Below are 15,730 nucleotides of genomic sequence, written 5' to 3' on the forward strand. Positions count from 1 at the left end.
GACTGAGCCCTTGACCTGTGGTATCTGATGCTGCCTCTGGGTAGCGAGTGTCACGCGTGAGTTGATCTGCAGGACACCCCACTGGGGTCAGAGAATTCCTCGGTGCTGTGACCCCACACACAACCCACACTGGAATTGGGTGTAGAACCCTCTTAGGAGTTAAAAAATGGCACAGTTAATGAACGAATATATATAATTTGACATTTTAAAAAGGCTTAATATGCGAGGGTGAGCAGAGGTACCCCTCTGGCTGAAAGCCATCCCTAACGATGGGATCAACTCATGCACAGTGAATGACTGGCCACAGATCTTTTCCTGTTTTTACTAGCGGAAGGGGGTAGGAGGAAGGAGGGGGATGATGGGAGAGGCAGGATAAGAGGAGACGAAGATACTAGCTCATAAATTAGGGCAGCGGATGGGAAAGGGGCCAAAAACAGGAAGAGAGGAAAGGCAAATCGTGCTGACTTCTCCAGTCTGCCTCCTGGTGACTCTCAGCAGCCTTGACCTGGGTTGGAATGAACAAAGGCAATTCTCAGAGGACTTCATTTTCTGAAATTACAATTTAACATGATTTATGAAGCTTCTTGTTATAAATATGCTTGAGTCAAAGGATATTTGTCACATGGAAGTATTAGAATCATAGAACTTTTAGAGACAGGAAAAAATCTGCCGATCATTGACTTAGGCTTCTGGCTCGGGGTCCCTAAATCCTTGTCTCCACATACAGACAACCCAGAAAGATTTCACTGAGAAACTAAAAGAATACGGCCCTTCTCTCCAGGTAGATAATTAAAATGTGTTAGGCTTCCCAGATGGCTCACTAGGTAAAGAATCCGCCTGTGAATGCAGGAATCAAAGCAGACACGAGTTCAATCCCTGGGTCGGGAAAAATTTCCTAAGAGGAGGAAATGGCAACCCGCTCCAGTATTCTTGCCTGGAAAATTCCATGGACAAAAGAATCTAGCTGGCCACAGTCCCTGGGGTCACAAAGAGCTGAACATGACTGAGCAGAGCAACCATGGGGTTTCAAATAGAAATGAAGAACTGCTAGGCAAACACTGTCCGAAGATTAAGGTAACTGGAAGAGTGGCTCCCCCCCCAACCCTAGAATGCCATAGTTTATTTATTGGTCTTAGTGTCAGGGCTCTATAAGCACTTTTTCTTGTGATTATGCCTCTTCCCTCCCCCCTTTAAAAAAAAAAAAAAAAACTTTTTACTGTGGAAAGTTTCACACATACATAAGGGTAAGAAGAAGTGTTTAATAAACAGCCTTGTACCTATCACCCAGGTTCTCTGAGACTTTTTCAGCAACTTTGCCAGTGAGTTTTATGTTTAAAAAATACACAGATGATTAATGACTAATTTTACACTGTTCATCAAGGAGATCATTTTGGCAATCATTTTTAACCAATTTGTTTTAGGGTTAAAAAAAATACTCAGCTGCTCCATTTGGTTTAGGGAGTAGCAAGATGTTAGTTTCTAATTTCCAAAGCTACTGAATATTTGGCTAATTAATCCTAGCATCTGATAATGAATGACCAGAAGAAAGAACATAAAGTTTCAAGTATAACATTAAAAGTTCTAGAATAGTAATCCAGCTGCATTTTAATCTCCTGTGGTACAGACTTCAGGAAGCACACGAAACAAAACCTTTAAAAAGAAGCTGTGGTCGCTAGTGTCCAAGAACGCTAATGGTCCTTACGCTTCCCCAGGGCGGTCCACTCCCACAATGCACCAGGCTGTCCATGTGCTGGCAGAAGCCATGGTGGACACCCAGATTAGGTACCAGCATACCACGCTTTCCAGCCTGATCATCCTCCCTTTCCCTCTCAGACCACCTGCTCCCAGGAGAAAGTGAGCTCCCATGTGGAGTCCTGTGGGGCGGCCACGTGGTAAGGGCCGAGGCCTCCACCCAGCAGCCATGTGAGTGCCCCACCCTGGGGCGGTGACCACAACCTCGGCAGAGCCTCTGAACAACAGCACCCAGCCAGGCTGTTCCCACATTCCAGAAGCTAGATGATTATGAATGTCTGTTGTTTCAAGTGGCTAAGTTTGGGGCAATTTATTACACAGCAGTAGAAAATTCATTCAAAAGATAAACTTTAGAGGTAGGTAGTCAGTCACACAGGGCCAAACTACTCTTATTTCTTTCAACTCATATACCAAGCAAAATTACATAGCTTGGAGTATCAGTATTTTAATTTGGATCAGACTGAACTTAATATTCTGTATGCCAATTCCCAATCGGTGGGCCTAAAACATACTATATAAAAATGGCCCACAAGGCACTGGCAAAAGCAACAAAGAACAACAACGTACTAGCAATTACCTATTTTTTTAAGTTTTTTTTAAAAATGTGGACCATTTTGAAGTCTTTATTGAATTTATTACAATATTGCTTCTACTTTATGTTTTGGCTTTTTGACCACGCAGCATGTGAGATCTTAGCTCCCCAACCAGGGGAGCTGCATTGGAAGGATAAGTCTTAACCACTGGACCACCAAGGAAGTCCCTGCTGCTGCTGCTGCAAGTTGCTTCAGTCGTGTCCGACTCTGTGCGACCCCATAGACGGCAGCCCACCAGGCTCCCCCGTCCCTGGGATTCGCCACTCCAAGAACACTGGAGTGGGTTGCCATTTCCTTCTCCAATACATGAAAGTGAAAAGTGAAAGTGAAGTTGCTCAGTCGTGTCTGACTCTTAGCGACCCCATGGACTGCAGCCTACCAGGCTCCTCTGTCCACGGGATTTTCCAGGCAAGAGTACTGGAGTGGGTTGCCATTGCCTTCTCCACAATTACCAATTATTAATAGCACCTGTTTCTGCATTTAGGCTTCAACTTTTCTAATGGCAAAAACTCCTCAAAGATCTGTCTATAGCAGTAACAGAGAACACCCAGGAAAATGACAAGCACTTGCCTTTTTTTTTTTTTAACGGTAACATAAACGTGAAATTGAGACCCGGCTGGCATTCTGTAGTTGCTATGGAAACCACAAGCACCTGCCCTCTTCGACAAGCAGCATTCACATTCTCTTCCACTTTCTTCCTACTCTCACCCACCCAAAAGCTCCCACGTCCTCTTGCCTTCTTTGCCCCTCTACTTTTTGGAACATCCAAGTATATGTACATATGCACCCATATTTGTATTCACAGAAACCAAAAAAAATCAGGAGCAAAAGGAGACAGCTCACGGTCAAGTGTCCAAGACCAGATACTCAGCTGCCGTTAGTCAGATCAGGGGGTCTGTGTGAGCAGACAGTTAATGCTCAATGAATACCAGTTTCCTTCCTCCTCCTCACCTCCCCCCAGGCTCCCCGGTATGGTGAGAACAGCTTCATTTACTCTGGTACTGGTTCAGTTCTCCTTCATTCAGACTCCTCAGCAAATTGCATTCACTTTAGAAAAACATCCAAGGGGCTGTTTGTTGAGAGGTACAGGCAGCCCCCAACTTAGGATGTAACCTATGATTTCTCAACTTTATGACAGTATAAAAGCAATATATGTTCAGTAGAAACCATACTTCAAATTTTGAATTTTGATCTTTTTCTGGGCTAGCAACATACAGTAAGATACTCTCTTGTGTGCAGACAACCTATATAGACATATCTCCCAAAAAGATATACAGATGGCCAACCGGCACATGAAAAGATGCTCAACATTGCTAATTATTACAGAAACGCAAATCAAAGCTACAATCATCTCACATCAGTCAGAATGGTCATCATTTAAAAGTCCACAAATAATAAAGTGCCAGAGAGGGTGTGGAGAAAAGGGAACCCTCTTACATTGTTGGTGGGAATATACAATACATTGGTGCAGTCACTATGGAAAACCATTTGGAGGTTCCTTAAAAAGCCAAACATAGAACCATCATATGATCCAGCAACCCCACTCCTGGGCACATCCAGAGAAAACTAATTCAGAAAGATACAGGCACCCGTGTTTTCCCAGCAACACTATTCACAACCTAAACATCCACGGAAAAATGAATGGACAAAGCAGATGCAGCGCATATATACAGAGGAACACTACTCTGCCAGAGAAAGAATGAAATAACGTCACCTGCAGCGACATGGATGAACGTAGAGATGATCACACCAAGTGACGTCAGTCAGACAGAGACAGACAAATACCACATGGTATCACTTACAGGTGGGATCGTAAAGAACAATACAAATGAGCTTACATACAAACCAGAACCAGACCCACAGAGGTAGAGAACAAACTCATGGTTACCAAAAGGGAGGGTGAGGTGGGGGAGGGCGGGGCAAGGGGAGACAGATTAGGAGGTTGCGATTAACATATACACACTACTATATATAAAGCAGATAAACAAGGCCCTACTGTATCGCACAGGGTAGTTACATATCCAATATCTTGCCATAACTTTAATGGAAAAAATCCAAAGATGAATATATATATGTATGTATATGTGTGTGTTAGTTGTTCAGTTGTGTCCCACTCTTGCAATCCCATAGACTGTAGCCTACCAGGCTCCTCTGTCCATAGAATTCTTAGGCAAGAATACTGGAGTGGGTATTCCCTTCTCCATACATGCATGTATATATGTGTATATATTTTTCATGTGTGTGTATATACATATGTGTGTATGTATCACTGTGCTGTACCCCTGAAACCAACACAACATTGTAAACCAACTAAACTGCAAAAAAAAAAAAAAAAGACCCTCTCCTGTGATGACGGGCCGCAGCCCCATTCAACACGGGATCATGAGGGTGAGCAACTCACACAGGGACCGTCCACACCCTCCAAACCCACAGGGCCAGTCTGCCTCCCACTCTGAATGCAGAATTCAATAGGCTACACGAGATATTCAGCACTACAAGACAAGCTTTGTGCTAGGCTGTTTTTTCCCAAATGGAGGCTGAGGAGTGCTCTGAGCAGGTCTAAGGTGGACCAGGGTAAGCGATGAGGTTCCGAAGTGTATTACATGCATCTGTGACTTATGATGTCTGTAACCTATGATGCATTTACCAGGAGGCACCTCACCCGAAGTCAAGGACGGTCTGTAATTGGAGCCAGTCAAGAGCGGGCCTCCCGCTATCACCGTGAGACAAGTTACAGCTCCCGGGACTGCTCCGTACTGTCCTTCTAGGTCGTTACACTCTCCACATGCAGCTTTCAGAAAAGAGCTCCAATTATGTTTCTAACATCCACAAATCCACTAAGTAGATAAGAATTAAGTAACAATAAAGAAGTATTGTGGGATGGGGTGATGTAGCACAAAGAATTATCTCAACTGGGTGATTTAAAAATTTCCAGCATCTCAAGCCAATCTTGGGTCAAGGCAAGAACCTTGAAGAATTAAGGCAAGAAATCAGAACTTTTACGCTTCTTCCACCTTCTACCAAGGCTCACTGAAACCCCATTTACAGCTCTAATTCTATTTTCCTATCTTTAGATGTCCAGTTCTATACCCCCCCACACACAAATAAGGTATCTAATTAACTTATTCCTCCACTCTTTTTCACAGGAAATCTTCGGAAAGGTTCTACTCCTTTGGTATAGTAGGGAAATCTTGCTGATATCTCAGATCAGAACACCCAGTTTCCAGGAGGAAATAACATGAATAGGAAGGAAGGAAAGACCCAAATGGGGTCAGAAGACAGACTAGCTGTCCCAACTGAAACCACACAGAAGAGATGTGTGTCCCTGGCCTTTTTCCCACCCAACAACCATCTACCCCCACTACCACAAACAGCACCTCAAACATTCCTTACTTTGTTTAATACTAACAAGAAAGTCAGCTATTATCACCTTTTCACAGCTGTGGACTCTGCAGCAGAGAGAGGAGCAAAGCGCTGCTCAAGACCACACATCGAATCAAGTTTCAGAATCTGGACCCTCCTGTATCTGATATTCCAATGAAACTGCTCCAGGTTGAAGGACCACTGCCTTAAATTGTTTTAATTCTTACATCAGAGAACCTTACTGCCGTGCTTATAACATGGGGCATTCACCCACTGAAAAGATACCCTATCCCCTCTGATCATTAGTACCCACTATCCATCCTCAAAACCTAATCCTACCCGCCCCCCCCAAAAGAGGTTAGGAGATCAGGACAAAGTAGAAAGTTTACTGCTCTACGAGGGTTGAAACCAAGTCACAGGTAACTGCAATGAGAGCCATCAGCCACGTCTCCCTCACTGGCAATTCTAAATGAGTCCGCCAGACAGGAGAGCTTCTCTCTACAAGAATCACCTGGAGGCAACGAAGTTCGTCGTTCCCAGATTCACCTGAAAACGAACACGGATGCGAGCCTGGGCGCGGCTGTTGCTGCCACTGGCCGTCGGAATCCAGCACGGATGGCCTCCCAGACCTACCGGGGGCGAGAAGAGAAGCGCGCGCAGGTTCAGGTGCGCCCGAGGAGAAGCCGCCCAACGCCGGCCCCCTCGGGGAGGAGCCAGGGTTGGGGGCAAACTCAAGCTCGTCTCCAACACAGGACCCAACCAAGCCCGCACAGAGACCGCACGACTGCCGAGGAGCGGCCCTGGGCCGGCCGCGGCCAAGTTCCTGCGGCACTCACAAGTTTGTGCAACACTCGCAGACTCGCCCACCGCGTCACCACAGCGGCGACTCCAGGCCTGAGGAGGCAGGAGGCCGGAAGGGCAGGCAGTGGGGGCAGAGGCCACTCCGGGAAAAGGGAAGCAGCGGCAGACTCGGGGTGGGGGAGGGGGAAGGCGGGGCGCCGCCCCTTCTTCTCGGCCCCCAGCGAGCCTGGGGGGACACCCGCCCCAGCCTCCGCCCGAGCGGGGCCGCCGCCGCCAGGTCGCCCTTCGGCCACAGAGCTGCGCGGAACTGGGCGTAGAGGCCACTGGCCCGGGACGCGCACCCGCTCCCCGCGCGCGCCCCACCTCGCCTGAGCGCGGACACCCTTACCTGGGACCCGTCCCGCGCCGCCTGGCCGTCCGCGCCCGCCCCTGCCCTTAAGCCGGCTCCGCCCGCCTCTTCGCCTCCTCTGGGGGCCGGACCCCAGCCGTGCCCCGCCGATTTGTCATCGAGCAGCCGGCCGGCCTCCCCACCCCTGAGCGCGCGCCCGGCGTCGCCTAGGCAACCCCGCCCCTCCGGAGCGCGCCCCGCCTTCTCTCCCGCCCGCCCCCCGGAGGCCGCGCCCATCGGGAGCGAGGCAGCCAATCGGAAGCGGGACTTCCGAGCCTCGGGCGGCAGGGGCGGGCTCGGCAACCTGGCCCCGCCCACCCCGCTGCTTCCGGTCCGCGGCGGACGCGCCGCACGTGACCGCTGCGGCAGTGAAGGAGTCCCAGCCGGCCTGGGGACGCTGGGTGTGGTGCCGGGGTGTTCCCGCCGTGGGCTTAGGTCAGGGCGAGGCCAGCGCCCTGGGAAGCAAAAGGGAAGGTCAGGCCTGATACAGAGAAACCAGGGTAAATCACGATGCGGCGGCGCGGGACGCGCGGACCAGGGCCGCCCGAGGCGGGACCTCCGCCTGCCGCCGGGACTCGCCAGGCTGGTGACACCCCATTAGCAGTCATGCGGCTGTCGGTGCCAGCAGTAACTTGGCCCAGGTCACGTACGGGGGCTGGAATCCTCACCCCAGCCGTAGCCTTGATGCAGCAAGTTCAGTGGGCCGTCAGCTTTTCCACCCACAGTATGTCCCGTTAAGGTCTTCCAAAGCCGGGGAACTTGTTCTTTCGATCCAGATAGGGTTTGGGTTAATTTTCCTAACCGCCCGTTCCTAGAGCTGCGTCCTCCCCTCACTCCACTTGCCTGCGAAGGATTTATGGCCCCACTGACCCCACACAAAGCTCACAGCATGTCCATCACACACCCTATGGTAATTAATTGCTTAAATGACCGCCTCCATAAGCTCTAGGGATGGAAACTATCTCTTGTTCAATTTGATATCCACAGTAGCTAGCATCGGTATAATTAATTCTTTCCTTGCTGATAATTATACACCAGGGTGCTGTGTGTATTATATGAGAGGCTTTGTGCTGTGATTAAATTGCTATGTATAAGCAACAAACAGATTCAGGCACTCGACCAAGAGCTGAAGCAAAAAGCACAGAAGCTTTTATTTGGTCTTTAAGTAAGGGGCTTAACAACAACAAAATGTCACCAGAATATCCTAGTGTTACCCTACTGTCTTAAATAGTCTGTTTCGTCCTTCTCATACACATTGGTCTTGGTGAGTGTGTGTGTGTGTGTGTTAGTTGCTCAGCTGTGTCTGACTCTTTGTGACCCCCATGGACTGTAGCCCACCAGGCTCCTCTCTGTCACTGGAATTCTCCAGGCAAGAATGCTGGAGTGGGTTGCCATTTCCTTCTCCATAAAGTCTTATATTGCCTGCTCATTATATGACAGAAATTCTGCTGGATGCTATGAGGGATAAGGTAGAAGACTTCTCAAAAAGGATAAAGATGCTCATACTGAGTGAAGTAAGTCAAGGATAAATGCCGCATGATATCACTTCTATATGTGGAATCTAAATTTGTGACACAATTGAACTAACCTACTAAACAGAAACAGACTCAGACATAGACTTGTGGTTGCCAAGGGGATGGAGTGGGAGTCTGGGGTTAGCAGATGCAAACACTTATACACAGAATGGATAAACAGCAAAGGCCTGCTGTGTAGCACAGGGAACTATAATCAATACCGTGTGATAAACATGATGGAAAAGAATATGAAAAATAAGTATGTAACTGCATAACTGAGTCAGTTTGCTGCACAGTAGAAATTAAAACAACATCGTAAATCAACTATCCTTCAATAAAATAAATTTTAAAATGAAAAAAAATTTTTTTAAATTAACAGAAGCTGTCTAGTATTTATAACCTAGAAGGGGAATCAGACACAAACTTTTTCCTACGACGTAATGACTAAGTGCACAGGTTTAGAATCAGGAAGCACAGACTCAGAGGAAAGCTCAGTCACAAACTGGCAGTGACTTAATTAGGAAGTTAGCCTCCGCCACCCTCACAGGACGGCACCTGCACCCTGGAGATGTGAGGATGTACATGCAGTTGCTTGTACAGCTCTCAGTACAGTGCCAGGAACCTGATGAATGCTTAACAAATGTTAGCTTCAACAGTGATGGCCGCCAGAGGCTGAGGTGTACACTCAAGGCTCTTATAGGAGCCTTTAGGAAGAGCTGTCTCACAGAGGACACAGCCGGGGAACACGTCCCAGTGGGGATGAGCTCTGGGAGGTAACTGGCCCTGGAAGCTCTGAGACTGCTCCTGTCAGGTCTCAGGGGATTCCCTTGTCTGCTGAGCTTCTCCTGACGGAACCCTGACTCCCCACACACCAGGGGCCTGAACATCAGGCACACAAGATCCCCAGCAGGACCCTGAAAGGCCACTCTCAGCTTTAGAAAGAACATTCTAGATGCTCCCCGCACCCCCCGCCCAAAAGCATCACTTGAGTGTTGTGTGAGTCTTGAGCGCTGTCTGATGTACATTTCCACTTCTCCTTCCCGGGTGCTGGGGAGGCTTGACCTTCCAGCTCCCTGTGCTTGAGTGAGGCTGCATGCCGAGTTCTCCCCAGTGATTTCGAAGTGGAAGTGACACACACATTTGGGGGTGGAGAATTTCTCAGTGAGAGACGCCTCTCTATGGCCATTGGGAATGTCTGGGAGTGTGGCTGCTCCATCAGCCCAGGCCCCTGCAACGAGCAGCCCCTGCCCCACCCCCTGACCCCCCCACCCCAACCTGCGATGAACATTTAGCGTGGCTGAGAAATAAACCTTTGTGGTTTGAAGGTACTGAGGGTTGGTGGGTGGTGGTTCTGGCTGCAAAGCTCAGCCTCCTCTGACTGGTGCCAGGCCCTAAGGTGTACCAGGCTGGGGGGTACTGGTGAGCGACTCAGATGAGAGGACCAGTGAGCAGACAAGCGACTGGAGAATCCCAGATAATTCTAATTTAAATTAGATAACTAAATAATTAAATTATTAACTAAATAATAAAACTAAATAAAAATAAATAACTCTAATTTATTAGAGTGAGTAATCAAGAAAAGTTCCTCTCAGGAGGTGACATTTCAGCTAGGACCTGAAGGATGCAAAGGAATCAATCCCAGGAAAGGTTGGGAGTGAGGAGAAGGAGAAACTATTTTGAGAGGAATAACAAGCTACACAAACTCCTACGGCAGAAAAAAGTGTGGTCCTTTTGACAACAGACCGGGGCGGGGGCTGCAGAGAGAGCGCTGTGGGCCAGGAGGGAAGTGAACCCCCAGCCAGGGCAGAGGGAGGCAGGGCGTCTAGGTCGTACGGAGACTGAAGTTATTCCAGCTGTGACTCGGTGCCACTGAGGCGATTCAAGCCCAGAGGCTGACATGCTTTGATTTAGATTCTGGAAAGACCACTCTCACTACTGTGTAGAGGATGGGCTAGAAGGGGCAGATGTGGGCCTCGGGGTTAGAAGGCTGTTCCAGGTGAGATGTTTTCATCTTCCAAGAGAAATTAATCCACATGGGAAACACATTAGAAAAAACTGAATCCTTGTTATTTTGAATAGTTGAATCAGCTGCCCTTATCTTTCTGCCATCACAGCTTACCATGAGCTAGCTCCCTAGAAATGAGGACAAGTTTGTCTTGTCATTAAGTAATGTCTTCATCTTTATGGCTAAACCCCACCACATGCCAGCTCATGCTCTCCCCTTCCAACTTTGTGGACACATGCTCTGAGCTTCTGAAACTCTGCAGAAAACCACTGCCAAGATCCAGTACTGACCTCCAGGTAACCAGAGAAAAAGCCCTGGATGGTGCTGCTAAGGCCCACAAGGGAGAGAGAAAATGAGATCCAAGTGCCTGCATCCTCTGCTGAGCTCGACCCGCCACGGTCTCCCAGGAAGCCAGCCCCTTCTCACGGGGTGAACATGCCCTGCCTCTCTCCCAGCCCAGACATTCTCCTGATCTGCATGAAACCCATGGAGCTAGTCAGCTCTGGGCAGCAAGGCAGACAGCCAAGAAGGACGTGAGGACACCAAAGCCTGAGTGAGGAAGAGGGATGAGGGAATAAGTGATGTCAGCCGTGTAGGGGAGCAAACTTTGCCAACCCAAAGTGTGTCTCTTTGGCCTGAAGATTATTTTGAACTAAAAACAGTCAAGGCCCCAAAAGACTCTGACCCTCCCCCTAACTGCTTAAAAGAACTTAGATAGGGCTTCCCTGGTGGTTCAGTGGTTAAGAATCTGCTTTGCAATGCAGGGGACAGGGGTTCGATCCCTGGTCCAGGAAGATCCCACATGCTACTGGGCAGCTAAGCCTGCGCACTGCAACTACCAGACCTGAGCTCCAGAGTCCGTGGGCTGCAACTACTGGACCCACGTGCCCTAGAGCCTGTGCAACAAGAGAAACCACCACAATGAGAAGCCTGTGCACCACAACCAGAGATGAGCCTCCATGCACCACAACCAAAGAAAGCCCACCTGCAGCAACGAAGGCTCAGCATGGCCAAAAACAAACTTAGATGGAGGGCCTGTTGCAGGATGATCCATCGCCATAGAAAACCATAATAGGACGGAGGACCTCTGCGTCCCTGTCACTGCACAGCCCAGCAGGCATCTGTTTACCAAACATTCATCTTCCTATAAACTACCCTCCTCCTCTCTGAAGTCCCCACACTACCCCTTCTCCTCTAGAATGGCATATAACCCTCAACTACCTAACTTGTTCTGGGGCTCCACATGCGTAGAGAGGCCCTGTATGTACGTAATTAAATTTCATTTCTCTTGCTCATCTCTAGTTAACTCTTAGGCCAACCAGAACCTTTAGGGCCAAGGAAAGCCCTTCCTCTCCAGCAGCTCAATGCCCTCTAGAGGCCTGCGCTGCGGAGCCTGCCCTTTGCTCTCTCGTGCCCTCTGCCGTGGCCTATGGGGCTGCTGCTCCTCACTTTACAGATGAGGACCTGGGGCCTCAGGGGCCCACAGGACCAAGGGGAAGAGCCAGGCTTGGTGCTTGGCCTTAACCGGCTCTGTTCTTGCCCCAGTGCAATCACAGCAATCCTGGCGGGGAGGCCCCCTCCTCCCTCCTCCCACCCCTCCACCGCGGCCCCGGCAGTGTGGTCCAGGGAACCCCCGGCCTTTTCATCACCACCTGCCTGCTCCTGGGAGAGGGCTGGAACTGCATTTCAGCCCCTGCCCCAGCAGCGGGTGAGGGGCCCCACAGCAACCTACTGTTGCAGACACTGTCACTCTGCCCCTCCCATCCATAAACGCCAATCCTCCACCCCCGGCCATGACTCTTTCATGGAACACTTTTTTAACGTGCTTTTCTTTTTTATGCATAGCCCCGTCTCTTCCCTGCAGCTGCTCCAGAAAGTAGGACAAGTCTACCAGGTCAGCGGTCTGAGGGATGTGGGAGTGACTGGCAGGGGATAAGGGACCCCTGAGCCGGGAGACCTTTGCTTTAGAAAGCAAGCAAGCTATTATCAGCAGAATCACCCCCAGCCCCGAGTCTCTCCTCCAGAAGCAACACCATCAAAATATTACAATGTCTGCCGCAGGGAACCTGGGTTCGAGCCCTGGTCTCAGCATGGCCAAAAAAAGAACATCTCTAGGCTGAGGCTTGGGGAACAAGTCCCTTTTCTAGCATCCATTTTTCTGGGGAGTTTTAATTCTTTACAATGGCCAAGAAGAAACTGGGTAGACAGGAACAAAATGAAAGTGGCAATGAGGTGAGTATGGCCCCTGTAAAGCTGCAGGCTCCCAGGGAGGCTGGGCCCCCACTGGGACAGCTAGGGAGGAACAAGATGGCAAGAGTCACACTCCCGGGACCCCCTTCCAGAACCCACGCAGGAGGCAAATCCAGCCACAGTGGGTGACACTCGGGCCGGACTCCACAGGAAGCAACTCAGGGGGCTGTGCGGACCCCTGCACGCAGGACGGGTCAAGCGGCCTGAGGCCAGATCCCTGCCCTCTGCCCCTTGGGCCGCTGCCCTCACCTTAGACAGGCAGGAGATGAGGCCCAGAGCTCGGGAAGCCACAGGGATGGGTGTGAGGCCACGGGGAGCCTCTCAACTGAGACGGGGGCCTGCCCTGCCCCTCAGCCCTTCAGGCGAGCACATCACCAGGTCCTGGGCTGAGCGGTTCACAACGCCCTTCGGCATCTTTCATGCAGCACACTCCAAGAGGGAGGTGAGATCCCTATTCACAGGTAGGTCAGTGAGGTTGAGAGTTCAAACCAGCTGTGCCTGACAAGTCCACGCACTCTATCCCAGTCCTGTGGCAGCGAGGCTGTGTGACCTTGGACAAGTCGCCTCCCCTCTCTGGATCTCGGTTTCCTGTCTGATGACAGTCTGGTCTGCTGAGCACCTGCTTTGGGCCAGAGCTCCGCCAGGCACCAGCTGTCAGGGGACAGTGTCCCTCACGGCCTGTGCTCTCACCCCTCCCGGGGGTGCCCAGACAAGGGGGACACCACACCTTTGGCAGAGCCAGCTTAGCTCCCTGCTGCTGAGGCCTCCCAAGACTCCTGGCCCCACAGTGTTCTGCTCCCATCTCATCACAGCCTGAAGTCTTTTCTGGGAGCTTCCTTGGAGGAGTGGCTGCCATCTAAATGCAAGGCTAGAGAATCTCTCCCCAGATGACCTGGTGCTGAAACATGGGAGATCAGGTCCTTTGGTTCACTGGAGGTCTGATGGCTGTCAGCCATTTTACATTTAAATATTAATTCCTTTAGTCCCTCCTACAGCTGAGATGTTAAACATCAAAGTGCTTGCTACAGCGAAATGCTCGTTAACTAATGGATGGATGAAAAGGCAGATGGATGGATATGTGGGTGGGTGGATGGATGGGAGGATGGGTGGATGGATAGATGGATGGATAGATGAGTAGATGGATGGATGGTGAATAGATGGATGGATGGATGGAGGGATGGGGAGATGAGCAGATAAGTAGATGGATGGATGAGTGGATGAATGGGTGGATGGGTAGATGGATGGATGAACAGACAGTTGATTGACTGGATGGAGAGGTGGGCAGATGGCTGGATGTGTGGGTGGGTGGATGGATGGGAGGATGGGTAGATGGATGGGAGGATGGGTGGATAAAGGCAGATGGGTAGATGGGTGGATGGATAGATGGGAGGGTAGATGAGTAGATGGATGGGTAGATGAGTAGATGGCTGGCTGTATGGATGAATGAATGGATGGATGGATGGGTGGATGGATGGGTGAATGGGTAGATGGATGGATGGATAGATGGGTGGGTAGATGAGTAGATGGATGGATGGATAAATGGGTGGATGGAGGGATGGGCAGATGAGAGGGTGCAGAGATGGATGGGTGAGTGGATAGATGGGAGGATGGATGGATGAATGGGTGGCCAGGTGGATGGATAGGTGGGTAGATGGGTGGGAGGATGGATGGATGAGTGGTTGGATGGGGGGATGGGTAGATGGATGGATGAACAGACAATTGATTGGGTGGATGGACAGGTGGGCAGATGGCTGGGTGTGTGGATGAGGGAACGGAGGGATTGGAAGAATACGATTAGGAGGCTCCACAATGAGAGAGTGCCATTCACCAAACTGTAGACACCCTGATGAGGTAGGTGTGAGCTGGTGGACACAAGAGAAGGGCAGCCAGAGGGTTGTCTGGAGGTGTTGAGAAGACAGGCGGGAGGCAAAGACACATAACAGGGAAGACACATGCCGCGGCCAGCGTCGGGAACACAGACCCCCAACGTTTCAACAGTGCCAGTCTTCCACTGCAGGCCCCGCGTGGCTCGCAGGGCAGCGTGGCCTTCGGCCCATCTCACTCATACCTAGCGATTAGGGCCCCTGCTGTCCGCCTTGTCAACTCACACGGGGTGGTGTCTGTTGCTGTCTCAGCAGAGCTGTGACAGGCTGGGCCCAGGCTTTGATGACCAACGCCAGCAGGCCCCTGATCTGGAACACCCAGAGCATCCGTTCACTTGCCCCTCCCTCAGCGGACAAAGTCCCAAGACTACTATGGCTGCCACATCAACTAGAGATGCAATACTGGGGGCATATCTATACTACAAATTATTCATTGGTGAAATTCAAGATCAGCTAAGCATCTTGTATTTTTACTTGCAAAATGTGACAATGCTGCCCAAGCCCAGGGGTCTCTGGGTGGGCAGATCTCAATGGTCCACACCCACCAATGCTGTCAAAGCCTCGGCTGCAAGGTTTGCTGAGAAGGGAAGCCAGAGTGGCAGGCCTGGACAGAGTGACTCCTCCCAGGGCATGCAAGAATCCCTCCTCAGCAAGAACAGCAGGGCTCAGTGAGATGGTGTGTGGCAGCCCTACCCCTCGGGAAGGTGGGTGCAGGGAGGCGCCCTCTAGGTCTTATCCAATCCCAGCCCCTCCTCTAGGCCTCTGATCTGTGCACACATTTTCACCACCAATTGCATGGCTCCATGTGCTCTTCTGCTGTCCTGTGGGTTGGAGAAGCCCTAGCTGAAATCATTAGACCCCAGCAGACTGAGCGCCTGATGCTACAGCCCAGCGTGATGCACTGGGGCCAGCTCTCAGCCAGAACGTGAGGCTGACTTAGATCCTGGCCTGCTGCAGCTGAGCCGAGGGACCTCAAGCAAGACGTGTCAGGGCTCTGAGCCTCAGTTTTCCTGTCTGCAGGAGAGTCAGCTAACACAAGTAACACAATGCTGAGAGCTTGCTGCCAATCTGGCCTGTAGGAGACCTTGGTTCACATCCGTTTCCTATATTTTGTTTTGAATTAATTTATTATTTTTTAACTGTGGTAAAATCCACACTATAGGGGACTTCCCTAGTGGTCT

General features: G+C 50.4%; 1 protein-coding gene across 7 annotated transcripts in view; it reads right to left on the minus strand.

Annotated features, from left to right (window-relative positions):
• Positions 1–15,730, minus strand: part of RALB (RAS like proto-oncogene B) — a 68,933-nt gene that overhangs the window by 37,351 nt on the left and 15,852 nt on the right. Inside the window, exons 1-2 of one of the 7 annotated variants that reach the window (XM_065931378.1) lie at positions 6,898–7,043; positions 6,255–6,337 (exon numbers count right to left, since the gene is read on the minus strand). The exons of 4 other annotated variants lie outside the window; for them this stretch is intronic. The gene's annotated coding sequence lies outside the window, so the exon portion shown is untranslated. Of the gene's footprint in view, positions 1–6,219; positions 6,338–6,897; positions 7,053–15,730 lie in introns of those variants that run through there. 2 more of the 7 variants (XM_065931373.1, XM_065931374.1) reach the window with 2 other exon arrangements.

Source organism: Muntiacus reevesi, chromosome 3 (assembly GCF_963930625.1).
Source record: "Muntiacus reevesi chromosome 3, mMunRee1.1, whole genome shotgun sequence".
Classification (NCBI taxonomy): Eukaryota; Metazoa; Chordata; class Mammalia; order Artiodactyla; family Cervidae; genus Muntiacus; species Muntiacus reevesi.